The following is a 26,399-nucleotide window of genomic DNA, read 5'->3' as shown; positions in this document are numbered from 1 at the left end:
TGAAATTCAGACCAGGTTACCAGTTGCTCTACCACTGCATTTGTGAGTCACTGCATTTTACAAAATAGTATCAGAGGGGTAGCTGTGTTTGTTGCTTTTTAAAGATTCAGACTGAGGGTCTTGCGTCTGATGAAGTGGGCATTCACCCATGAAAGCTTATGCTCCAATACTTCTGTTAGTCTTAAAGGTGCCACAGGACTCTCTGTTGCTTACAAAATAGTGTGATTATTTTGAAACCTTTGTAGTCACAAGCAGACATTATCCAAGATCCTACAAGTAAAATACAAGTAATTACAAAACTGGGTTTCCCAGTACTAATAGATTCATTGTTTATCAGAGAAAATAGAAGTGTCCACATTATGGTTTTACCTAAATTATCTCTCAATATATTGATATTATCCTACTGCAACTTGTCATCTTATCAAATTAACACTGCAGCGCTCTCTTTCTCTCTCTCTCACACACACACCCCTCCTTTGTCATGACCTGTAATATATGCTCTTTGTTACAGCAACGTACATTGGCTCACAACAGGCACAGACCACAATTGTGATGTCAACAATCTCCATCTACAGACTAGCATGGGAGAGACCATAGAATTTATTTCATTTGGAATCTACATAATATATTTGAGCCCAGATCTTCTAATCCTGAGGCACTTATCATGCATGTGCTTGATTTTTTACCTCAATGGTCCTACTCACAGAGAGTAGAGACCCTAATTCAAGAAAGCACTAGAACAGCTGGTTAACTTCAAGTACATGTTCAAGTCCCATTTACTTCAGTGAAACATTAAGCACATGCTTTAACGCCCTTCCTAAATAGGAATGCTTTCCTGAATCAGGGCCGTAGTGATGAAAAGTGAGTACAATATTCTACTAAACCATGAGGAGATTCAGGGTACAAAGAATACGCAGACTTACAAAAAAATAAACTCTTAATTTGTCTTCCTTCCATATATGACTATGCTAAATACAGAATGAGTCTATCGCTGATATCAATACCATATGAAGAAACAGCATTATCATTGTATGAAACTATTAACACATCACACCTTCAAACAACTGCAAATGCAGTATTTAGACAGCCGTGGCTTGATTTGTTAAACAGGAACTAATATGATGTACTCACATAAAATAGAATACAAGCTCTGTTAAAATATAATTCCAGCAAAATAATGCAGATCTGAAGACACTATAATGTAGCTGGCTGACAGGGTGATTCATTGTTTCTGTTCAGTTACTTACAAAAACTTATTGATACTTGTCATCAAGAGATGTACTAGACATACAGACTGTATATCCCATTAAATAAACCCTACATTTAGAGAAAGTTAATGTCACATGATTAAAACATTCAAAAGTCAGGCAACATAAAAGTTCACGTTGCTCGAGCAACCACACCTCTGCCCCCTCGTGCATATTGATTGGTATAGTCTTTGATTACAAGATCACCTACTATTTCTCAAATAATACAATATGATAGCAAACATTCTTCCAAAACCTTATTCTGGAGAATGAGAGAGAGGTGTGTATTATTTATGGATATCTATGTACCACGATTTATCTGCTTGATATTATTCTGTTTGAATGCAACAAATGGGCTGTTAGGAAGAAGAAGCAGGAAATTAAAGTGATGGAGGTAAGATACCTCCAGTGAGAATACCAAGGTCTTTAAGAGAACAATGGGGAGAGCTATTCATTAGAAAATACCCACCTGCCTGGCTTCCCAGGCTAATAGGTTTATTTTCTTTCTAAGGCAAAAGCCTAGGATCAAAGGGACTCCTACCTAGAGAGGAAGTAGGCAGCAGGGGCTCAAGGGAAATCTAACAGAATGCTGCCACGCTAGTCTGTTTCCCACAGCCCAGAAATGGAGGGAACTGGGTTAAATGGGGCTTACCCAGAGCCGGTGCAAGGCATAAGTAGACTAAGCAATTGCTTAGGGCCTCAAGCAGCTCACAGGGAATCCCATTTGCTTTTTTGGTATGTGTTGCCGGGGGTAGTGGTGGGAAGGGGGCAAAAATATTCCTGCTTAAGGCCTCCAGTGGGCTAGCAGCATCTTTGGGCTTACCAAAATGTGCAAAGGAGACATAGGTTTAGATGAGACCAAAAGCAGATACACTTTTGTTGTTTTATCCCTTTTCTCTGCTTGTTATGTAACTTTGGTGATTAGACATATAATTGTTTTGAAGAAACAAAGAGGGTGAGGTAATAACTTTTATTGGTCCGGTTTCTGCTTGTGTAAGCTTGAAATAATATATGGAGATATACCTATCTCCTAGAGCTGGAAGGGACCCTGAAAGGTCATTGAGTCCAGCACCCTGCCTTCACTAGCAGGACCAAGTACTGATTTTTGCCCTAGATCCCTAAGTGGCCCCCCTCAAGGACTGAACTCCTAACCCTGGGTTGGCTCATCCCATGAATTAGATCCTAAGGGGTATATGGTATACAACTACTGACTAGACTAATTTAAATACAAACCTCAGAGAAGAGAACCCATAAAAAGGTCTAAATTAATGAAAACATTCTGGACTATTGTAACAAAAATTGTGTAGGTATAAAAGAAGGACGGGCGGAGGATGGGGTATCAGATATGTATCCAAAACTGTAAACAAAAGTTGTTTTGTACTGTTCAATAAATAGTATGTGATTGTTTGCTTATGAAACAGTCTTGAATTACACACACAAGAGGTGGAATTAAGGTTGCATGTGCAACCTTAATTTTGTCATTTCCTGACACATGAATGCTCAACTTTTTGACTTCAATGCTCTCTCTTCTAATTTTTTAATGTAACTTACTGTGAGCTTTTGGTTTGCCTCTATCTGTAGAAAACAGAAATGTCATGGTTTGGAACTGTTTGACTAGAGACTGTCTTATGCATCTTATGAGACCCACAGAAAGGGTACACCTCTAATGAACCCTAAGAACAGTGCAGCTCAGCAAAGCACAGAAGAGGAACTCCATATAGATACTAGGATCCAGAAAGCTGCAATTATACAAGGGGGAAGTGATTATGGTAGATTGTTCCTCTTCATGTTAAAGTTTCATTACCCATACACTAATATGTTTTTTTTTATTTGTGGCCTGACCCTTTGTAGGTTAGTACTGGGTGCATATGCAAATACCTACAAGTTTTAGGGAGCCTCTTGTATACAGAAGTATGGGAATTTTAATATGGCTAATGTAAACAGATACAAAGAATGTAGGCCATGCTTAGAGGATGTAGGAGTGTCCTGGGAAGCCGTGACTCTGCACAAGATTTGGGGGTAGGGCATGGTGGATAATCATCTGAACCTGAGCTCCCAGTGAGACACTGTGGCCAAAAGGAAATGCTGGGGATGCATAAACAGGGGAATCTCAAGTATGTGTAGACAGGTTGTTTTACCTCTGTATTTGGCACTGGTGTGACTGGTACTAGATACTGTCCCCACTGTGGTGACCGCAATTCAAGAAGGATATTTAAAAATTGGAGAGGATTCAAGAGAACAGCCACGAGAATGATTAAAAGGATTAGAAAACAGGCTTATTATAGTGACGGACTCAAAGAGCTCAATCTATTTAGCTTAACACAAAGAAGGTTATGGGGTAACTTGATTAAAGTCTATAAGAATCTACACGGGGAACAAATATTTCATGATGGGCTTTTCAATCTAACAGAGAAAGGTGTAACATGTTGAAATGAATGGAAGTTGAAGCTAGACAAATTCAAATTGGAAATAAGGCATACGTTTTTGGCAGTGAACATAATTAACCATTGGAACAATTTAAAAAGGGTTGTTGTGGATTCTCCATCACTGTCAGTTTTTAAATCAAGATTGGATATTTTTCTAAAAAAAGATATGCCCTAGGACTTATTTTGGGGGTAGTTCTGTGGCCTATGTTAGGAGGAGATCAGACTAAATGGTTTAATGGTAAAACATAGTTGTCAAGGAAAACCAAGCAATGGTAGGTAAATAGCATAATGACTAAAAGGGGTCAGGATGGAGACTCTTGCCTATATGCTCGGGGTCTTACTGATCGCCATATTTGGGGTCGGGAAGGAATTTTCCTCCAGGGCAGATTGGCTGAGCCTCTGGAGGTTTTTCGCCTTCCTCCGCAGCATGGGGCAGGGATCTCTAGCAGGAGGGTCTCTGCCGATTGAGGTCACTAATAACAGGATTGGGGACTTCAGCAGCAGAGTCCAGGGAAGGGGCGGGGACGGTTTTATGGCCTGCAGCGTGCAGGGGGTCAGACCAGATGATCATAATGGTCCCTTCTGACCTTAAAGTCTATGAATCTATGAATCTATGAATCTATAAATGATCACAATGATCCCTTAGGAAAATCTATGAATCCCTTCCAAACCATCTGTTGATGTTGGGCCAAATTCTTAATGATTGCTTGTCAGTATAAATACGTGGAGGGGGAAGGACATAGCTCAGTGGTTTGAGCATTGGCCTGCTAAACCCAGGGTTGTGAGTTCAATCCTTGAGGGGGCCACTTAGGGACCTAGGGCAAAATCAGTACTTGGTCCCGCTAGTGAAGGCAGGGGGCTGGACTCGATGACCTTTCAAGGTCCCTTCCAGTTCTAGGAGAAAGGATATCTCCATTAATTTATTTATTTAAATAAGCAATGTTTTCACGAAGTTCATATATTAACATATGTCTCTCTTTTCCAAAAGAGTTATCTTAGGTGCTTTATTTTAAAGTGACCTCACGCACCAGACCAAAACAGCCTGAGGGAGCATCTTTTGGAGTAAGCCTTTCTAGTTTAAAAGATCAAAGACCGCTACTGGATACCAGTGATGACGACTGCATGTGGCACAAAAAACACCTCCACAACACATGACGTGCACAGGAATATGAATCAGACTTCCCTCTGAATTAAATGGAAATGACCAACTTTTTAAAAGTATAATTGCAGCCTTCTCTTCAGCTGCAATAAAGACAGGTCTAAACACTATTGTCTGGCATTTTTTTCTTGCTTCCAGAAACCGCATTTTAGAGTTTCCCACAAAGCAACTGACAATGCATTCAGACCTGGTAAAATTCATGTTACTGCAGGTTTGTCCTGATGTGTAGGGATAAACGATTAACTTGTAACCAACTTCCCATAGCTTCTCATGTTGAGCTGTAGTTTGCAACAGAACTGTTAATAAGCAGCAGCTTCATGACCAGGTCCGTCCCTACCCATATGCAAAGTACGCAGCTGCGTAGTGCACCAGGAAATTCGGGGCACCAAATTTCTTGATGCCCTACGCAGCTGCGTGCTGTTCCAGCCCCATTCCGCCTCTTCCTCATGGTCCCTGCTCCGCCTCTTCCCACCCCTGCTCCACCCCAGCCCTGCCCCCACTCCACCCCTTCCCCAAAGCCCCCACCCTACCTCCACCCCCCGCCCCACCTCTTCCTGCCCCTGATCCACTCCACCCCTGCCGCCACTCCCCTGAGGACTGCAGCAGGGGGTCAGGTCTGCACTCACTGGAGGAAGTAAGTGGAGCAACCCAGCCCCAGCCGCGCCACTGGTAAGTGCTGGGGGGGGGGGTACCTCCTGCCCCTCCCCAAGCCTGCTCCTGCCCCCCAGTGGAGGCCTGGGACCAGCCCACCCCCCACACGTGGAGGGGCTGCATAGGGCACCAGAATGGCTAGGGATGGCCCTGTTCATGACATAGCCAAAATGAGGGTATTCATTAAGTCTCACCCAACATTTTGCAGACCTGTTAAGGTCTTTAATGTTTTTTTCTTATTCCTTTTGTTTCAAAATGTTTAAGTGATATTTTTTAGTGCTTGGAGAAGGAAGCCCTCTATATATCAACAGAATAAACACAGACTGAAGAGCAGAAGGGCAAGACCATCCACATTGTTTAATCTCCTTTGTCACTCAAATTTATAAATCCATAACCCTCGGTGTTTCTACCGTCAAAAAAATTTAAAAAAATGCAGTGTGGGGTTCTTTTTTTTACTGTCTCTCAATTATCCAGAGCAAAGTAAGTGTGCTTTTAATTTAAAGAGGTTTTTGTCTCCAGCTGCAAACCCAGCAAATTCAACCTAAAATAAAGCTATCCGTTTTCTGGCTCACGCATTCACAATCCATAACAAAGTTGACCAATCTGAGGTGAGGTATATGCTGTTATTATGCAATTGAGATGTAAACCTTTGCAACCCTTGAGGAAGAGACTCTGTAGCTGGAATTTAATTAGCAATTCTGTTAATAATGTCTGAGACAAAGAAGAATCTAGCTCTCTCCCTCATGGCTTTATGGACTCTATAATGCCAAGAGGAGTTAAAAGTAGTTAAATGTATTTATCTCATTTCAGCTAACAGCTCTGACTTGGAATATATGAAAACAGCTGATCTGTGGAATGAGTAAGAAGCTGCTATTTTTCCATAGTCACTTTTCTGACCACAACTGCACTTTAAGTCAAGCCTCCAGATGATCCAGAGGAAATAATTTCAACTAGGTGATACAGAATAAATTAAATTAACTACAAATAGAGCCCGTACACCAGGCTTCTCCCTCTCAGTGTAAATCATGTCACTCTGCTTTTCATTCTCCCTTGCAATTCAGTAGCGGAGTGAAGTGAGAGAACCCTGTGAGGAAGACTGGAAAGCACGTGTCCATACTATGTGTGTGCTGTTTGCCCTTCACTTTTGTGATCTCTTTATCCATCTACTAAAACATTTAAAGAAACTTGGGAAGAAGCTGAAGAAAGAATAGACACGTAATACAGCAAGAGCTCTTTTTGCCAAATATAGGAGGCACTAATTAAGGGGTGAACTCTAGTTCCTATGGTCTGGGTTAACTAGGTTGGAAAAGTAATTAACTCAGCTCAGCTGACTGACAGTGCGAGCATGACTGCCAAGTGTACTCTAACATATCTGTCCCACTCAAGTACGGAGCTGTTTGAAATACTAGGTACAATGTCACTTTTTCTGATGACCTGAGGCACACAAGACCAAGAGAGAGGGACCGAAGGAGATAGAGAACCGGTATAGAGCTTCCAATCCTAAAATACCTTTGGAGCTATGTCTATTTACATCAGCTGAGAATCTGGTCCACATTCTTCTTCCTCCCCCGAAATACAAATGATTATTACGGCATCTAGCACAATGGGTCCTGGCCTTTAAAGCACTACTGTAATAAATATTATTATAAACTCAGATTCCAAGGCCGGAAGGGACCACGGTGATCATCTCGTCTGACCTCCTGCATAACGCAGGCCACAGAACTCCCCCAAAATAAGTCCTAAAGCATATTTTAGAAACATATCCAATCTTGATTTTAAAATGGTCTGTGATGGAGAATCCACCACGACCCTTGGTAAATAGTTCCAATGGTTAATTACTCTCACCATTAAAAATGTATGCCTTGTTTCCAGGGCTGAATTTGTCTAGCTTCAGCTTCTAGCCATTGGATCCTGTTATACCTTTCTCTGCTAGATTGAAAAACCCATTATTAAATATTTGTTTCTTGTGGAGATACTTAACCTTTTCTTTCATAAACCAAGCAGATTGAGCTCTTTGAGCCTATCACTTTAAGGCATATTTTCTAATCCTCTAATCATTCTTGTGGCTCTCCTCTAAGCCCTGTCCAATTTTTCAACATCCTTCTTGAATTGTTGGCACAAGAACCAGTATTCCAGAAGCGGTCCACACAAGTGCAAAATGCAGAGATAAAACTACCTCTCCACTCCTACACCACAACCCACAAATCTTTTTTTCCAGAGTCACTGCTTCCCATAATATAGTGTTATAAGTTTGCATGAGAGTTTACAGAAATAAACCTTTCCCAAAGAGTTTATCATCTGAATTGGACAAACACGGGAAATGATAAACAAGAAAAGGGAAGGGAAGGATAAAGTATGAACACACACTGCTTTTTATGGAGGAGGAACCTATCCCTCAGCTCACAAGAGAAATGAATGTCAAGTTTTTTAAGGAAGGGTAACCGCAACTCGGAAGAATTGTCTTATCTATCTAACAGTCACAACAACAAACAATATGACATCTTCGCGCTCTCTCTAATCCATCTGTCAAAGGTGATCTTTGCTGTCTGGCATGAGCCATGATCATTTCAGAATGTTACACAGGGCAGTCTCCATGATTACAGAAGATTATTGCACATTAACACCATGTCAAACAGCTCTTTGCTACAGTGCTATCGCATTTACTCTTTTCCTCACCTATCAATTCTGAGAATTCAGCCTGACTCTATGCTCTGTGCTTAATTCCATACCTGCTGACCAGTGGAGTGAGAGACCAGCCCAGGAAACTGAACTTGCATTTCCAACACAGCAAAAGGCTGCTAAATAACCTATTGGGATCAGTGCTTAATTTGTGCCAGGGCTTGCAGGGGCTGACCCCGACCCCTCTACTCTTGGCAGTTCATAGCCCCGGCACCTCTGGGCTTGCTGCATCAGTTATGAAAGTAAAATAATTGCTTGTGCCCCAGCACCTTTCATTACAAATTAAGCACTGATTGGGACTGCCCTATTTTCTTCTTAATTTCAAGAAGTTGTTTTTTTAAATGCAACAACATACAAATTCTCATTCAAACGTTTCCGATTGCTTCATGCTGGTCAATAACTCACGTCCCAACCAAAAGAGCTGACACGAAACACACACTAACCACGTATATGTTGTTGTATGACTCGGCCAGCAGAAAGCACTATATATGTCACGCGGGGACGTGCCAGTTAGAAGAGCAGTGATGTACCATTAAATGTATTAATGACATGGGTAGAACTATATAATAATATGCAGACATCACTTCATTTACAGCACACTCTCATATATGCAGAGAGAAGGCAGTAAATCTATCACATTTTTCAGTTTTTCTCTGCATACCTAGAATGAGTGCAGGGAGGTCCCAGGTACATAATGTGTAGCAATGCACTGGTTTTCCTATTTCAGCAATAAAAGATGAAGAAATAATGAGAGAAGTGATGAAGTCACATCACAAAAATGTTAAACAATTATTAAAAAATAAAAATAAAAAAACCCACCAACCGCCACCACCCCACACAGGAGAAAATCTAGCGATCATGGAGCTGAGATTCTTGAAAGCTGAACTGGTGCTCAAACCAGAAGGAAATTAAGAATGACCCTGTACAAGTGAATCAGCAAACGATGCTCATTTAACAGCCAACCCAGCAAGGTGATATTGAAGGTAACCTAGCTTACTCTGAGGGAGGGTTACCATGGCCACTGGTTCAGGGAAATTTAGAAGGAGGAAGCAAAGGGACAGTAAAAGAGAGAGCCATGCAACAAAGAATATACTGAGCTTACATTACTTTAATAGAGAAATGCACCCCACGTAACTCCTTCCTTCCCACCTCTGCCCATTGTATATAAAGATCATACTGCAAAGGCCTTGTGGACAAACTAGGTCAAGAAAATGTGTGGCTGATTGTTTTTCTCTCTCTGCACTCCGGACAGACTACTTCTGCTGAAATACTTCTTAATTATTTTAATTAGTTTCCTTCCTTTTTTGTTAGATCAACTGACATTTAATTAAAATTATCTCCATAAAGGAACAGGGTTAGCCTAATACAGTTCAGCATTATTTATTCAGGACAACCTGGACTCAAATAACTGTCCAGTGCCCCATGACACAAATGAGCAAAAAACAAAAATCTGATTTGATGGGATATATAGTTATTGCACGTGAGTTCTTTCAATACAATTATCTAAACCACTAAGTCTTGCATTCAGTTAATTATCGACTATTTGTAGCCTAAACAGAGAGAATTCTTACTGAAAGTTTCTATAAAGTTAAATCCTTTTCAGGTGATGAAAACCCCTCAAGACCCTTAGGCCAAGCAGATTAAAATACAGAGACAGGTGAGACAACTGAGCTAAAAGGTTATCTATAGAAGACGAAGGACCAGATCCTCAGCCACAAGAGCTGCAGTGAGCAAGTTGGAGGGAGGATTGCAAAGACAGGATGAAGCTCATCTATACACCACCCTAATCCTGATGTCATCATGTATGGGTCCAGCCCCCCTGTGCCACGTTAGAGAAGCCCAAGGAAGCTGGCGATTGGAGCAGCAGAAGGGAGACCAAGCCAGATTCCCTTCCATTATCCCTGCTATACCAGCAACCGAGACGAAGAGTAGCATAAGAGCTTCTATGCCACCAGAGGATTCCTTTTGCAGAGGAAAGATCTTTCCTAGCCAAATCACTTCACAGCCAGACCACTCCAGCAATGCAGCACAAAGTGGCCACAGGACAACACATAGGAGAAAGTGGCCAAAGCATGCATCACACTGCTGTCCAAAACTTGTGTGTGAAGGGTTCACAATTAAGCTAATGAATTTGCAGCCTTTAATGGTTCAAGGCTCCCAAAAGTCATACACGTTTGCCTTATGTAGCACTGCAAAATCTTATGTGCCTTCACAATTATAAGAGACATCCCGCTGGACAAGGAATCCCAGTTTCCTACTGAAATGAATCCTGAGCAGAACTGAAGTGTCAGCTTAGGAAAGGCTCCTCCTTCAAACACGACCACATCCAAACAACAAGAGGTAATTCATGAAGGGGTTGGCCAATGCTCAACATCTGTAATACTTATATCTATTATTTGTTGTCTTGACAAACAATATTGTTTCTTTTGCATTCTCTAAATAGGTTACTTTGGTCTCCCTTTCCCCTGCAACAGACAGGAAACTAACTGTCTCGGGGGAAACGGCAAGGAGGTGGGAATCCCTTCACATATTAGCTTTTGGCTCAAATCTGGTATATTTCAGTAGGGAGCTGAAGTTATTGCTATCACTCAGTGAACTATTTGCAACAAACAAGTTATTTTATGAATTAAGCCCCTTTTGTTATTCATTAATCTCAAACTTAAAATGTGGTCTACTCTGTTAATAAGATGTTATGGTGATTACATACCATGAAACCTGAAGAGTCACTTGTTCTATGCCAACACCAAAACAGCCATTTAGGTCTAATAATGTGTGCTTGTGTTTATTACTTAGTTTTATATATAGCTAGAAAGGAGTACAAAACAGTTGAAATTCACAGTAAGGGCAGTGGCTGGGACAAATACAACAACCCCACTATTACCAATCTATTCAGGGAGTCAAAAATTCAGTGCTTGCTCTAGGTAGTTGTGATATCAAAGTTTAGGAGCCACATTCTTTGAGATGATACAAAGAAACCAATAAAAACAACAACCACCAACACAAACAAACAAAAAACACTACGTCCATTTTCCCCCATACAGGTAACATATTTCCAGGCTGGTATTTCCATGGAAACTAATAATGTGCATTTTTAGACATCAGGATTTTCTTTTTTAAATTGAAGCCAAACTGGCTGCAGGAAATGTGTGCGCGCTAGAGAAAGATAAAATAAAATAGGTTTAGAAGGCCCCAATGATTTTTTTTTATTATTATTTTTGAGATTAGAGTCTAATATGATTTTTTATGGAAACACTTGAATACACATTGCAAAGCCTGAATGGAACATTTCTGCCTGTTTCTTCTTAATAGAGACTAATGCAGGTACACACAGCTTATACTCCACAGGAACCACTGTGCAATTTATTGTGGATGTGCAATTGTTCCTCCAGTCTGTAGTTGACAGAAGCTATTCATTCAAGGTCTAATATGTGCATGACCACTTAATCCTCTTGGCTGTACCTAATGGAAACCATTCAATGAGAATGTAACACAGATATCCCAGTACAACATTGGACTAACTATTCACATTTGAATGCATCATTTGCGGAAGGTAGTGAAATATGCTAATGCCAACAATATTTGGGAAACTGAAGACACAATTGGAAAATGCCTGGAAGCTGAGTTGATGAGTTAATTGTTCTTCACACCCTTCTAAGCTGTGAAAATCTTTGTTTAGAGTTTGACTAACCCGCTGACCAATTTCTAACTATATTAAGTTTTTTCTCAGAACTTGAAAATGCTGGATTCTGGTATCCTTACTCATGGTCAGGAGTACCTTATTCCACTGAAATCAATAGCACTGCTCAAGAAGTAAGGAACGTAAGGGGGAGGGGCAAAATCTGGTCCCTTGTTATAGGGTAAAATTCCAGCCCCACTGAAGTCAATGGCACAACCTCCCATTAATTGCTGTTCTTACTATTATTAAAAGTCTAAACTTTGGTAGCACTAACAAGCCACAACCAGGTTGGGCTCCATTGTGCTAGGCACTCTGCAAACACACAATAAATGGACAGGGTCAGAATCCAGTATCCTTATTCATGGCGAGTAGCGCCTTATTTCATGAGTGGTCCCATTGATTTCTATTGGGCTCCTTGTGGAAGAAGGCACAGTCCGGCCTATTGGCTAATAATGCCGCATGCCATGTGTAGTACAACATAAAGGAGTGAGTTACCATGTGTGCTGCATATTGGAGGAGTTAAGGGCAGTAGTTAAGCCTCACTGTGCAAGCCCTTTAAGTGCATGAGCATCATGCTAGCAGACTTATTTTAACAGAAGCTGTGGAAAGGGATTTAGTGTCAGTTATAGATTGGAGAAACAAGATCCAAACACAACGTAATGGAAGTTTTTTCACAGGCCCACACACAGTTGGGTCAATTTTCTCCTGTTCCTTTTAATGAGGTTGCTCCTGTTACTGATGAGAAAAAAACTTTCACTGCAAAAATACTTACTTATACAGTCCCGAAGTGCTATACCTGCTGAAATGATGAGTGGCTGGCAAGGACTGTACACAGCCTTCTTCTAGGAGGTACCTAACTCTTTAATAAGAGGAAATCTCACTGAACAAAAAAGAAATGCAAGTCTATATATTTTTATTTTAAATGTTGCAGTTTACCTTCCAAGTTCTTCTTGTTACACTAGGACAGACGATACCTGACAGATCTTGGTCCTACAAAGAAGGTAGCCATTGGCCAAGGCTACAATATAAAGTGTTGCTGGAATAACTATGTGGGTTAGGAGTGTGGGGAAAAAAAATATTCACACCCCATCATGCCAACATAGCTGTACTGGCCGACGCCCCTATGCAAACTGAGTTTATATGGGTGCTGTTCCAGGAGGTGGTTTAACTACATCAGCTAAAGAACTCCTTTTGCCAGTATAAGCAGCATGTCCACTAGTAGGCTGTGCCCATCTAGCTATACTGGGGTACAGCAGTCTTGTCAAAGACTGCATAGTGGTGATTAGTCCTCACTCATGTAAGTAATCTCATTCAATTCATACTCACCTAAGTAAGAGAAGCAAGATTTGACTCAAAAAACTTCTCCTGCTGGCAAAACCCTTTCTGAGTTTCATCAGAATGGTCTCTGTTCCACAGAAGCAGGTGGATAAAAATAGGCGAGGAGGGATGGTGAATGGGCAAAGCCTTGATTTCACACCCCCAAAGTGCCAACCAGTGCAGCTGAACTGGCCTGGGAGGTGTCACAGTTTGATGCTGGAAATTTGACAGCAGAAGATTATTAGCCCCCTCGCCCTGCTCAGGACAAGGGGGAAGAGCAGGGAGGGAAGTGTGTCTGTAGTTGGTATATCTACACTTCAAGCTGGAAGTGTAATTTCCAGTTCAGGTAGACATGCGCGCTAGCTTTGATCAAGCATAGCTGCAGTGACTTGGGCAACAAGTGCCCTGAGCACAAATCCGCTTGGGACCCTAGGTATGTCCTTGGGCAGATCAGGCAGTAGAAGAGGCTATCTGTCCAAGTAAGCGCCTACGGTCCTGAACAGCACTGTACCCAGGGCAACTAGCCCATATTGCTGCTCGCACTGTCAGCTACACTTCTGTTTTTAGCACACTGGCTCAATCAAAGTGCAGCTCTGTCTGTCCAGGCGGGAAATTACACGTCCAGCTCAAAGTGCAGACATTCCCTTAGAAGGGTGTCTCTGAGGCACACCACCTCCTGTGGTTACACGTGGAATGATGCAGCTTGCACGCTACCCTTGCCGAGGCGATGCCTAAAGAGGAAATCTATCTCATAGATTTCAGTGGGACTATTTGTGAAATAAGGTGAGTAAAGGGATGGCAGAATCTAGGCCAATTATTTTTGGTGTCATGTTGGGTCCAACTGGGATCACCCTTACTTATGTTGAATAGAACCTTAATCTACACGGAGTTCCACTCAAAAAGAAAAACCTTGTGGAGCAAGGTACTACTGATGAGTAAAATTGGTATAAGTGGGCCCGTTATTTTAACTGTTGAGTATTTGGACAGTCACCAGCTGTGAAAATGTTCATGCAAACTGAACGTTTCACAAAATGTTAACATGAATGATCATTCATTCAAAAATGTATACTAGATGTATGACAGGCCAAGTAAAGAGAGTCCCTACAATTAACTTGATAGCATTTCTTTAGCTGGCTAATGCGATAACTCTTGAACACCACTTCTGATCAATTCGGAAATTTCAGAGAAAGTTCTAGGCATCAATGAGCAAAACCTTATTGATTTATATGAATAGCGGAAATCAGGCTTTTCCCATTATCATGTGCACTGCATCCATCTCATGCTGCAAGCAGAGGAATCTCTGGTACCTCCTGCTGCTGCCTACAGGTATCAGCTTATCGATTCATAGTTTGAGACTAGAAGGCACCGTTGTGATTGTCTAGCATGACTTCCTGCATAACACAGGCCATAGGATTTGACTAACTTAATTCTTTTGTGAACAGGAGCATGTCTTTAAAAGAAAAATCCAGTCTTGATTTAGAAATTGCCAGTCATGGAAAATCCACCACAATCCTCAGTAGGTTGTTGCAATAGGCAATTAGCCAGACTCAAATCAGGGCATGCATTTTTAGGATAATTTAGGATAATTAAATATTACCCTTACTGTTAAAAATTTGTCTAGCAGCAGGTTCCAGCAATTGAATCTTGTATCACTTTTGTCTGCTAGTTTGAAGCACCCTCCATTATCAAATCTCATACCAGCATTGCCACATCTATCAACCAAATTTATAATCTCATTACAAGATCTATTTTCCAAAAACCCTATTGACTGGCCTTAATCCTTTATTAACGTTAATATGCTGCTTTCTCTCATTGCGTGGATAGTTCAGCCTACATAAGCAACAAGTGGTTTTGGTTTCAAAGTGCCGGTGACGTTTGTACCGACGCGCAGAACTACATCAGGGAAACTGTTGCTGGCATGTAAGAAAACAGTTCCTGTACCAAGGAGTTTACAACCCAGTCCACAGCCAATCAGAACAGTTCAGATCCACAGAGCACAGTAGCTCAATAAGATACTCTCTCGCATTTACAGTGTTCAAGATAGGTTCTCAAATGACTCATGAACTAAAAAAAGTCTAGATTTGCCATTAATGTTATCTGCAATTAATTCAACTAGCTCCATTAAGGTCTATGACGGTGCCAGCCATTTCTTCTATCTCACCACTCATATTAATAGCTCAGTTTACTAATATTTAGTTGCACTCATGTAGAGTCTATGAATTTTAACAAGCCCAAGAAAATTCATCTGATTCAAAGTGCCAGTGTTCAAACTTTGCTCACATGTAGTTGTTTACAACTCCTTTGTTACAAACAGTGATAAAGGCCTTTTTCTCAAAAGTACAAATTATTGGGCAAATCCCAAAACTGCTTTATGATCTAGACAAATCAAAATCCTAAATTGTTGAACATCCTTGTTACTGAAACCTGTGTCAACACTTTAAGGAGCTGAATGATTTTTACAACATTTTAGCACTTAAACATGTAGCATTTAAATTTCGAGACATACTAATGTCTGCCCAATTGTCTGCATTATATTTACAAAACAAACAATGTAGTATGTTTTGGCATATGGTACTTCTAAATCCTTATGCCTTACAATGTGCTACAAAAAACACTTGGTATGCCTCAGAAATTCTTTTTTAAGAAAACAGTTTCACATTCCTTTCCATTTTGTTTTAATACAAAAAGACAGATCTTTAGCCAGTGTAAAATGACGTGACCTGAATCTAGCCCAAACACTTTGTCAAGGTTGTGAACATATATCAGTAACTTAAGGATACAAAACATTTACAAGAACTCTGCAGCCATTGGAAATTCAGTTACCTTAAATTTTAAAGAAATCAAAACATTTGAATGTATGGGAATTCCCAGTTCTTTCTTTCTTTTATGTGGCTGGTGTAGAGCAGCAACTACAATTTCACCTGAAGTTGATCAAGGAGTAGCAGAATTTATTACAGTAATGCCTCCTTCGTATTTATAAATTAGGCAATAGGTAGTGATGTGTTCAATGGTCTGTCATGGGGAACCACACTCGCACACCAGGGAGTCCTTGATTGTCCATTTGTGCATTAGATATCCACATCTACAGTGGTTAAATTCCCAGTTAAGGTGCATGACAATCATCCTTAATCCCACTTTAAGAAAGATATTTTTGGAAAGAAGGAGAGGAGAAAATTTCCAGTGATTTCTTTATTGGGGGGAGGAGGGCTGTTAACAGTTTGTGACGTGACTTGGGAGGCAAGGAATGAAACATCTTGTAAAGCTCCTAAACCCCATTGGGTAGTGGGGCTGGGGGTGGGGGAGTGAGGGTAGGAAACAGGGAGTTTTGCAGAACATAAGGATATAGGATGAGGCAGGGAACCCTTTGGACTTTAGAAGCTCCACCAGATCCTTGCTCCCAAGCCAGCATGTGTGAATCAAGTCACCTCTACTCCCAGGCTACGGGTCGATTTAAGATACGCAAATTCAGCTACGCGAATAGCGTAGCTGAATTCAACGTATCGCAGCCGACTTACCCCACTGTAGGGACGGCGGCAAAATCGACCTCTGCGGCTTCCTGTTGACGGCGCTTACTCCCACCTCCGCTGGTGGAGTAAGAGCGTCGATTTGGGGATCGATTGTCGCGTCCCGACGGGACACGATAAATCGATCCCCGAGAGGTCGATTTCTACCCGCCGATTCAGTCAAGCTCCCCAAGACTCCTGGATTCTTGCACCCACTCCCAAGAAGTCAATAGGAGCCATGGGCTTGATTCAGACTCTCCTAACATCCACAGCTGCTACTTCAGATTCTAATAATCCACCGGGAGGCAAAACTGGATAGAGGGCAGGAATCGAGGAATGGAAACTGTCAAGCACAGATGAACAGGACACAGAAGAGTAATAATAGATGATTGAGGAACCAAGAGGGTTCAAGCATCCGCCAGGACTATGGGAAGCCTTCAGAGGTTACAAGCTCTGCAGGGACAGGGAGCAAAATCTTAGGAATTGAATAGTTCATTGGGTTAAAACAGTCTCAGGAAAGTGGAATGCAGATGCTTGCATCAGGCTCTGCTGAAGCGCTGCTGGCTACTTCCTTCACACCATTCATTTGTAAACATAGTGGAATGCTGTGAATCCCAAAGAAATCTATTCCTAAGTCACGCACGAGCAGTAGGAGAATAGTTCTACAACTGTCATCACAAAAGAGATGGATTCCATTATTCTCTTTTTCTTGAGCCCCATGACTTTCAGGATGCCCTAACTTGTGCAGGGGCACTGACCTGATGCAGAGTAGTTCTATGGTGTGTCACATAGGGTAAATTCCTCCCCGCGCCCCTCATGGCCTCATTGTGGCCTTGCAAGTTGCACCTGCCTCAGTTTCCCTTTCTGAGGCTCTCACAGTTCAACCCTTTCCCAGGGAGGATCACCTACTCATAATTCCCCACCATGTGTGTTCTGGCAGCCCATTCCTGAGATGCCCTCTTGTGGCAGGCTGTGCACCTGCCTCAGTTTCCCCTTTCTTCCAGAGTCCACAGTAACTCCACACAAGCTCTCAGATTATAAATAGCTTTGTGTGGGGTTCATGTGTTACAAAAAGTCTCACAGCTGCAATCCAGATTTCGCCAGCACAGTCCAAACAGTACATTCAGTCGACTCCCCAAGTACAGCTCTAGTGTTTCTTACCATGTCTCACTCCAGCCCCTCTCGCTAGGGTGCTTCTCCATCCTGTTTCCTTCCCCAGGTATGGCTCCAGTTCTCAACCAGAGACATCGGCGGGCTCACTCTCTCCATCATTCTCCAGCCTTCAGCTCTTGGACTCAGAGAGACAGCAAAGTACCCGCCTCTGCTGGTCTCAGCTTTCACCCCTTTTTGGCCATGTCTCACTAGCCTGGGGAAGTTTGTAGGTGACCTCTGACTGCCTTCCAGCCTTGTGCTTTCAACAGCCTGATCTGGATCCAGGGCTCACCAGGAAACTCTCACCGCTCTCTCCATGTTGGGCATTCCCTTCCTGAACCTCTCAGCCCAACTCTGCTCTGCAGCTGAGCTCACCTGCCTCAGAACTCTGCTTTCTGAACACACCATCACACCCTGCCTCCCATTTACAACTCCCAGGGGCCACCCCGTCATCCTCAGTCATTACACCAAGCTAGGGCACAGCTGGACTGGAATAGGAGAGTTGGGCCTGATTTCATTGAAGGGGCAAGATACCCTGTTATAGTGGGGTGCAAAGATTCCCAACCTGTGTTCAATTCCATAGGGTTTTAGGGACATTTTTATAGAACTCTTTTGATTCCATCCCTATTATCCTACAAGACTTTTCTATAAGGTAAGGAAAATATCAAGGGCAGATAGAGACCTGGGCCTTCTGGCAATAAGGTGGGAGTTTTAGAGGTGAGACCCACATAGGAAAAAAATCAGAGTATACCCTGCGCATTGCTCTCGGGAATCAGTGTATTACAGGTTACCAGGCTTTAGGAGTGTATGGATTAGGGCAGAGCTACTCTGGTGGCAAATCCTGACAGCTAGCACAGATGACTCTCTCAAGTGTCACCTCAGGGATACAACAGAACGGAGTCTCTCTCAGACAACAGAAAGCAAAAGGGAAGGATGAAACAGTTCTGATGGGAAAAATTCTAAAAAACAAAACAAAAAAACCACAAGCCAGCTCAGGAAGGAGGTTGGTCTAAAGACATGTGTTTCCATAAAGGTGTTATAGCAGGTGCCCAAAGGAAAAGAATATGGGGAACAACAGTAGGAAATTGGACCCAAACCAACACATGAACATTTTTTGCAGTGCTTAATCAGCCCTGTGGTCACTTTCCAATGTATGTCAAGACAGCAAGGGCTGGAGATGAGTTGTACTGGGCAGATCCACCTGCTCAAGAAAACATGTGGTAAGCAACCTGGGTAGGTTCCATATCAGATTAGCAAAAGAGAAGCTAGAACGATTTGGCAACAAGTATTGTTTTTCACACTCCAGTATCATCTTTGTGTTTCTCGCACCATGCAGTGTGCAAGTACTTGGCTGTTTGAAAACAAAGACAAGGAGGAAATGCTCAACTTAAAGAAATAAATTAGTATTTTCTGCTGGGTTTATTTATTTTATTTATTTATTTATTAGGTAGCTTGTATGCAAAGTTAATTCGGTCTTTGCTGAAATTCTTGCCCCCCCCCGCTTTTCGCCTCCCCAAGGTGGCTGAAGTAATATGGAAACTGGGGTTGTGCTAGGAATTTCACAGCAACTTAAGAAGAAAAGAGATGACAGGCACCACCGTGCTTATCTCTGCCAAGACTGTGGGAAAGCGTATGAAAGCTTTCACCACACTGATTCCAATATTTAACAAAAAAAAAAAAAAACCCCAAAAAACAAGATTTGCAACAGAAATTAATAGCCCTGTGAAAATTAATTCAGACATCTAACTTTGTGGTCTTTTTTCTCCAATACTATAGCTACTGGAACTCCATCACTTGCTCTGATCATTTGGGAAGCATTTACACTTAATTTGCAGTTAGCACAGGGCTAGATATTGAAATCCTCATCTTTTACTCAGTCCTCACTCAGACAAACTCCACTTGAAGAGGAGCTCACAAAATGGCCTGGGGGGCAGGGGAAGAGGATTTCCCTCCCAGTGATTAAGGCTATGGCTACACTACACAGCTTTTAGCGACACGTCTGTGCCGCTACAGCCATGCCGCTAAAAGCCGCGCGATGTAGCTGCTGTTTGTCGGCAGGAGAGAGCTCTCCTGCCGACAAAAAGCTTCCACCATGCCCACACGAGCGGCAGCGGCTTTGTCAGCAGGACAGCGCTCCTGCTGACAAAGTGCTGTTCACATCAGCGCTTTTCGTCCGTAAAACTTTTGTCGTTCAGGGTGTGTTTTTTTAACACCCCTGAATGACAAAAGTTTTGCTGACGAAGTGCTAGTGTAGACAAAGCTTAGGCTACTCACCTGGGCTGAGAGAAACACCAGGTTCAAGCCCCATCTCCACCTGAGGAGTAGAAGGGATTTGAACAGGGATCTCCCACCTCTCAGGTGGGTGCTCTAACCATTGAGCCATGGGATGTTGTGATGCAGGGCTCCCTCAGTCTCTCTTGTTGAAGCTGTTCAACTGTAGATTAAATAATGAAAGATCACTGGTGGGAGGGGAGAAAAGAGAGAGAAAAACTTGAAAATGACTCTGTATCCAGGTGGCTGGAGCCCTCACCTGCCAGGTGGGAGACCTAGGATCCAGGCCCCCCTCAGCCAATGACTTTTAAAAATTGTTTCTCCACAGCGGAACAGCTTCAACATGAGAGAGTGAGAGAGTCCCACATCAGAATAGCACCTAGCCCAGTGGCTGGGGCACTTTCCTGAGAAATAGCACAGCCTTGTTCAAATCCCTTCTCTTCCTCAAGAGGAGGCAGGACTTGAACTGGGGTCTCCATAGCCTAGGTGAGTACCCTAACGAAAGGGCTAGAAGTTATGAGGGCACTTCTCTTCTTCTTGCTAAAACAGTGTTGGACAACAGGGGAGGCAAATTTCAGAATCAAAGGACCCTCACTGACAATGCCCTGCCAGCAGCTTTGTGCCATTTAAACCAGGGCAGCTGTCAGCTCAAGTGCCTAAGCCGCTCTCAGTTGCAATGATACTGAGAAAGGAGACAGGCAGTCTCTCAACTAGCCAGGTCCCAAACAATTTAGGCCCCACATTTTCAAGTGACTAAATAATTTTGGGTGCCCACTTAAAGCGGTCTGATTTTCAGAGCTGTCCAGATACTACATTGATGGGTGGCAGAAGGATGCAGAGTGGGCGTGCGACACTTTGTGAAAAGCAGGCCCCTTTTATTTGTCTCAAGCTGTGCACCCAAAAACTGGAGCTTTTTTTTTTTATATATAATAAATTTGGCCTAGGGATTTATAGGTCAAACCCAACACTCAGAAAGCCAGGCACAAGTGTAATGTGCTTCTTCTGGGAGAGATCACTAAGCCAGCAATTATGCATTGCAAGCCACTGCATTCCTTGCAATACTCTTTGGGTTAGAGTGTGCCTCGTCCTTACAAGGGCGCATAGTGGGGAAGACACAAGAAGCAGGCCAGGTGAACACCAAAGAGCACACTTTTCCATCTTAAGGGATGTTGCATAGTGACACTTCACTCTGCGCAGTTAACTACTTTACATTTACACTAGAGATGGGTCTGAGAACTAAAAATTAGATCTGGATCTAAACGTTCCTTAAGTTTAGGGATGGTTAAATCTAGAGTTTTAGTCCAGGCCCATTTCAACTTTCACCTTAGGATTGTTTCTTTTTGGTTGCAGAGCTGCCAATATACCTCATTCATATTCTCTTGTTAAACAAGCCTGATTGTTCTCACCCCACCATTTTTAGGCTTCATAAATTGGTTCCAAAGGACTATTATTTCATAGTGCACGCGGCTGTTGCTCTTCTGAAATGGAATTCAGCTGCAACAATGTCCTAGCTGTCCATGCCAACTGTTAAGTCTCAGTGGACAGCTTGTTGATATTGTTTTGGCAGACTGTCAGCTTTATTGTTGCATTCACTGAGGTTAGGGATCAACATGATGCTATGCTGTTGTAATCCAAAGACTAAAGAGATAAAAGGGGCTGCCTGCACATTATCACAGTGTTCTATGAATGAGATCAGTCCTTCAAGTAAAGATGTTAAAGATAGCAGTTGCCTTGTGTCTGCCATAAAACCCACTATAATTAAGGCTTCTACACTCTGATTTGATTCAGACTTGTGGAGGTCTTCTGAATTTCAAATCATCACAGCGCAGTAAGAAACCTATGGATAGATCTCCTTCCTTGAAATAACGATGCTTAATTGGTTCTTGATAGCTAAAAGAGAAGCATGATTTGTCCACACTGGCTGCATCCCAGCCAAAGACTTTGCAAGACACTGCAACTGAACTTGTGAGAGTTTCTTGTTGCATTTTATGTTAAGGAACGCTTCACATAGAGTAACATCCAGATTTGCTGGGAGCCAACCACGGAAAATGTTACTTGTAGAAATTAATAAACATAAAATCTGAAATCCTGAATCTTCTTAACAGACCTATTCAGACAGTTCATTCAGTCCTCAGACACACATGCATGGACAAAGAGAAGGGAATAGAAAGCATATACATGCTTCAAAGGACAGAATTTGGCACTTAAAGTTCAGCCTCCATATATCTGGATGTATGCTGTAAGACTAGACCCAGCACAAGACTACTAAGTTCTAGTATAATGGGTTTGCTTTATAACATGTTATATGAAATTTTGAGAGCAATAATATAGCGAGGGAGCACTCTGCATGTTTCAGCTGTGATTGGACATCTAAACGTGCACTTTCATGAAGGCATATACAACAGTGCTGGAGCACATTTGTCTACGGCACTTTCAATGTTTGTGTGTTTGACAGATACAAAGCCAGCAAGGGATAAAATCAGATTTTGCTATAAATTAAAAAGGAATTTTGTTTCCATGAACATCTGGTATATATGTGAGTAACCGCTGTGCTGCTAAACAAAGAGCTGGCATAAAGAAAAAGGATGAGATCTGTTTTCATTTAGAATATTGTCCCTTGGAGCTAACATATTGTATAATGTGTTTGGGGTTTAAGTGTAGCTATTTGTTAGGAAGAAAAAAATAAGCATAATTTTTGGGGATTTGAAAATTGTACTTTACATTAGAACTAGAGAGAAGCCTGAATCAGAACCCAGATATGAAATCTGCCTCCCTGAATGATAGGAAAATTTGGATCCAGACCACAGGTAAAATTTTCAAAGGTGCCCAAGGCCCATTTTCAAGAGTGACCCAGCCACGTATAAGCCAAAGCTTTCAATAAAGGTCAATATGACAAACTCATAATGGCTACATTCACTAAGGGGATATTGCAGCCTCTAACTCATAGGTTCTCTTCTGCCAAATGGAATTCATAACCATAAGCTAGGCACCTAAGCTACATATATAATGCATGGGGAGAGATGAGCATCTAAGAATGGGATTCACAAAAGCCAGCCTGCTGAGCTGCTTAAACTACTAGCCTGTAGGGAATGCCTACATCCAGCCTGGAGAGAGGCACACCCTTGGTACCAACTGGCAAAGGGCACCAGGAGCACATAGGGTTATAACAGAGATCCCCTGGGTCAGATATATGCATATAAGTTCTCCACCAAGAGCCAGTAGCCCACTGGTCGCCATAAACATTGTAAAATGTATGTACGGGTAATATTTAAGGATTTATGTATTTCTACTGAAAATTATGGTCTTAAGGTCTCAGTAGTTAAGGAAAGTCACCAGGCGATGACAAACCTCAGAGATATTCCTGTCAGGCAGAAGGTAAGACACCCATTTCCCCATCTGGCCATTTGCATATTGTATGCCATATGCCTATCTGATACTTAGCCAAGGCAAAAATCTACAAGAAAGGAAATCTACAGGATGAAACAGACAGCAGGAGGGTGCCAAGGAAACACTTGTCCTTCACCTACGAGGAAAGCTGACTGCATGGTTGTCTCAAGAAAGGAGGGACACAGCCAAGTCTGGCTTTAAAGCACGGCAAGTATTTTGGGTGAGCAATACTCTACTAGACATGAGATTATCTCGTTCATTAAGTCCAGGCTCTAAAATGCATGTTATGATTTTATTAGGGCTGTTGATTAATTGCAGTTAACTCACACGATTAACTCAAAAGAATTCATCATGATTAAAAAAAATTAATCATGATTAATCGCAGTTTTAATCGCACTGTTAAACAACAGAATACCAATTGAAATGTATTAAATATTTTGGATGTTTTTCTACATTTTTGTGTGTGTGTGTGTGTGTGTCCACACGTACTGTAGTGCAATCTCTTTATCGTGAAAGTGTAATTTACAAATGTAGATTTTTTTTTGTTACATAAATGCACTCAAATACAAAACAATGTAAAATTTAGAGCCTACAAGTCCACTCCGTCCTACTTCTTGTTTGGCCAATTGCTAAGACAAACAAGTTTGTTTACATTTGCAGGAGATACTGCTGACTGTTTCTTATTTACAATGTCACGTGAAAGTGAGAACAGGCATTCGCATGGCACTTTGTAACCGGAGTTGGAAGGTATTTACGTGCCAGATATGCTAAACATTTGTATGCCCCTTCATGCTTCGGCCACCATTCCAGAGGACATGCTTTCATGCTGATGATACTCGTTAAAAAAATAATGTGTTAATTAAATTTGTGACTGAACTCCTTGGGGGAGAATTGTATGTCTCTTGTTCTGTTTTACCTGCATTCTGCCATATATTTCATGTTATAGCAGTCTCGGATGATGACCCAGCACATGTTCGTTTTAAGAATATGGTCACAGCAGATTTGACAAAACGCAAAGAAGGTACCAATGTGAGATTTCTAAAGATTGGCCCATTGGTTAAGGCACTCACCCTGGATGTGGGAGACCAGGATTCAACTCTCAGCTCTGCATGAAGTGAAAAAGAGATTTGAACACTGGGGTTCTCACTCTCAGTGGAATACTCTAACCACTCGGCTATGGAGTATTCTGGGGGAGGTTTCTCTCAGTCTCTCCTATTGAAGCTATTCTGCTGTGTATAAAGAATTATGTATGTACGTTTACTCCTGGGGGCATTCTGTGCCCCAAAAATTAAAAATTCTATGCAAAATGTTTTAAAATTCTGCAAATGTTATTGGTCAAAATAATATTACATAAAAATGCCAGTTTCAATTATTTTAGTAATTTATTTCAAAATACCTGTCAGCAAGTATGTCTGTAACAATACAGACACACAAAAATTCCTCCAAGAGTAGAGAGTTAAAGAAACCCCTATGGCAACCCAATTCCTGTTTCTCTGCCTCCTATCTCCCCCTCCCCAGAACCCAGCTAGTGGGCCAGACACCCTCCCCCCAAGCCCAGCCACGGGTTCCCCCTTGCTTAGATACCCACACCTCCTTCCCCCGGAGACCAGTTGCAGGGACCCCCTAGCCCAGACATCTGCCCCCTGCCCCCACCCAAGAGCCCAGGGATACAGAGGGGGAGACAGCCTGATGCTCAGTCCCAGGCTTGCATGGAGTTTCCTGCCTGCCGCTCTCTCCTTCCCTCAGGGCATGCTGGGAACTGAAGCTGTCAGGAACCCTTTAGCTTCCTTTCCCCCCACCCCCTAAGTGCCTTCTATGTGTAAGCTGGGCTTTGCTGGGTCCAGCAGCCCCTAGTGGCAGCCAGCAGCACTGCAGCCCATTTCTGTGGGGGAAGGAAATTCTGCACGCACATTAATTTCTGCAAAAATCTGCATTGCGAAGTGGCACAGAATGCCCCCAGGAGTAGTATGTTGCAGTGCTAACCGACCTAGGAGCCTAAGTCCCATTTTAACACTTATGCTCCTCAGAGCCTAAGTCACTTTTGAAAATGAGAGTTAGGCCAGGGGCACCGGAATAGAGTGGGCCAGGGCCCTCCCACTTTTTGAAAGTGGATGGGCCTGGCCTGTTCATTTTTCACCACAGCCCCCACCCCCGTCCCTTCTCTTCCACCTGAGGCCCTGCCCCCCTACGCAGGCCAGTAGCTGCAGCTCGGCCAGGGAGCCCTGGCAGCGTGGGGTGCTGCGCTGCGGACCCTCTACCTGCCCAGGGTGGGTGGGACTTGAGAGCAGCCCCCGCCCAGGGCAGTGAAGGGTCCGCAGCTCCTCACAGCTGCCCGTCTGTGCAGCTCTTACCATGGCCAGGTTGCAGCTCCGAGGTCCTGTTCCTGGCCGGAACTGGGGTGGGGTAAGAGCCACGTAGGCAACTGTGGGGAGCTGCAAATCCTCCACCTGCCCTGGGCAGGGGGCCTGCAGGGCAGGGACATGGCCAGGGGCCGCTCTCAACCCCCCACGCCAGACAGGTGGAGGGTCCGTGGCTCCCAGCCCATTCCGGCTTTCCGCTTGTCCTGGGGCAGGACCTTGGGTAGAAGGGGCAGGTGCTTCTGGCCCTCACTTTTGGGAAGGCTTGCTGCTCCTGAGTTAGGCTCGTAAGTCAGTTAGGTGTTTCAGTGCTAAGCATAGCAATGCCTAAATACCTTTGAAAATCTGGGCCAAAGTCACTTTTGAAAAATGGAACTAAATTCCCTAAATCACTTTGACTACCTTTGAAAATCTGGCTCTGTCATGTAAAGATTCAGATAGGTTAGGCGCCTAACTTGCTTAGGCACTTTTGAAAATCCCACTTAGGTGCCCATCTGTATTTTAGTGCCTAAATACCCTTTAAAATCTTGCCTTTGGGCACTTTTGAAAATGTTACCCTAGAACTTTGTGGCCT

The 26,399-nt window shown here is 42.7% G+C and overlaps 1 protein-coding gene across 3 annotated transcripts in view; it reads right to left on the bottom strand.

The window, feature by feature from the left end:
• The window catches only part of KIF26B (kinesin family member 26B), a 416,197-nt gene that overhangs the window by 196,501 nt on the left and 193,297 nt on the right, over nucleotides 1-26,399 (bottom strand). The window lies entirely within an intron of this gene.

This window comes from Chrysemys picta, chromosome 3, assembly GCF_011386835.1.
Source record: "Chrysemys picta bellii isolate R12L10 chromosome 3, ASM1138683v2, whole genome shotgun sequence".
Lineage (NCBI taxonomy): Eukaryota > Metazoa > Chordata > Testudines > Emydidae > Chrysemys > Chrysemys picta.
Note: the sequence above shows the minus strand (reverse complement) of the source record. Positions and strands in the feature narration are given on the sequence as shown.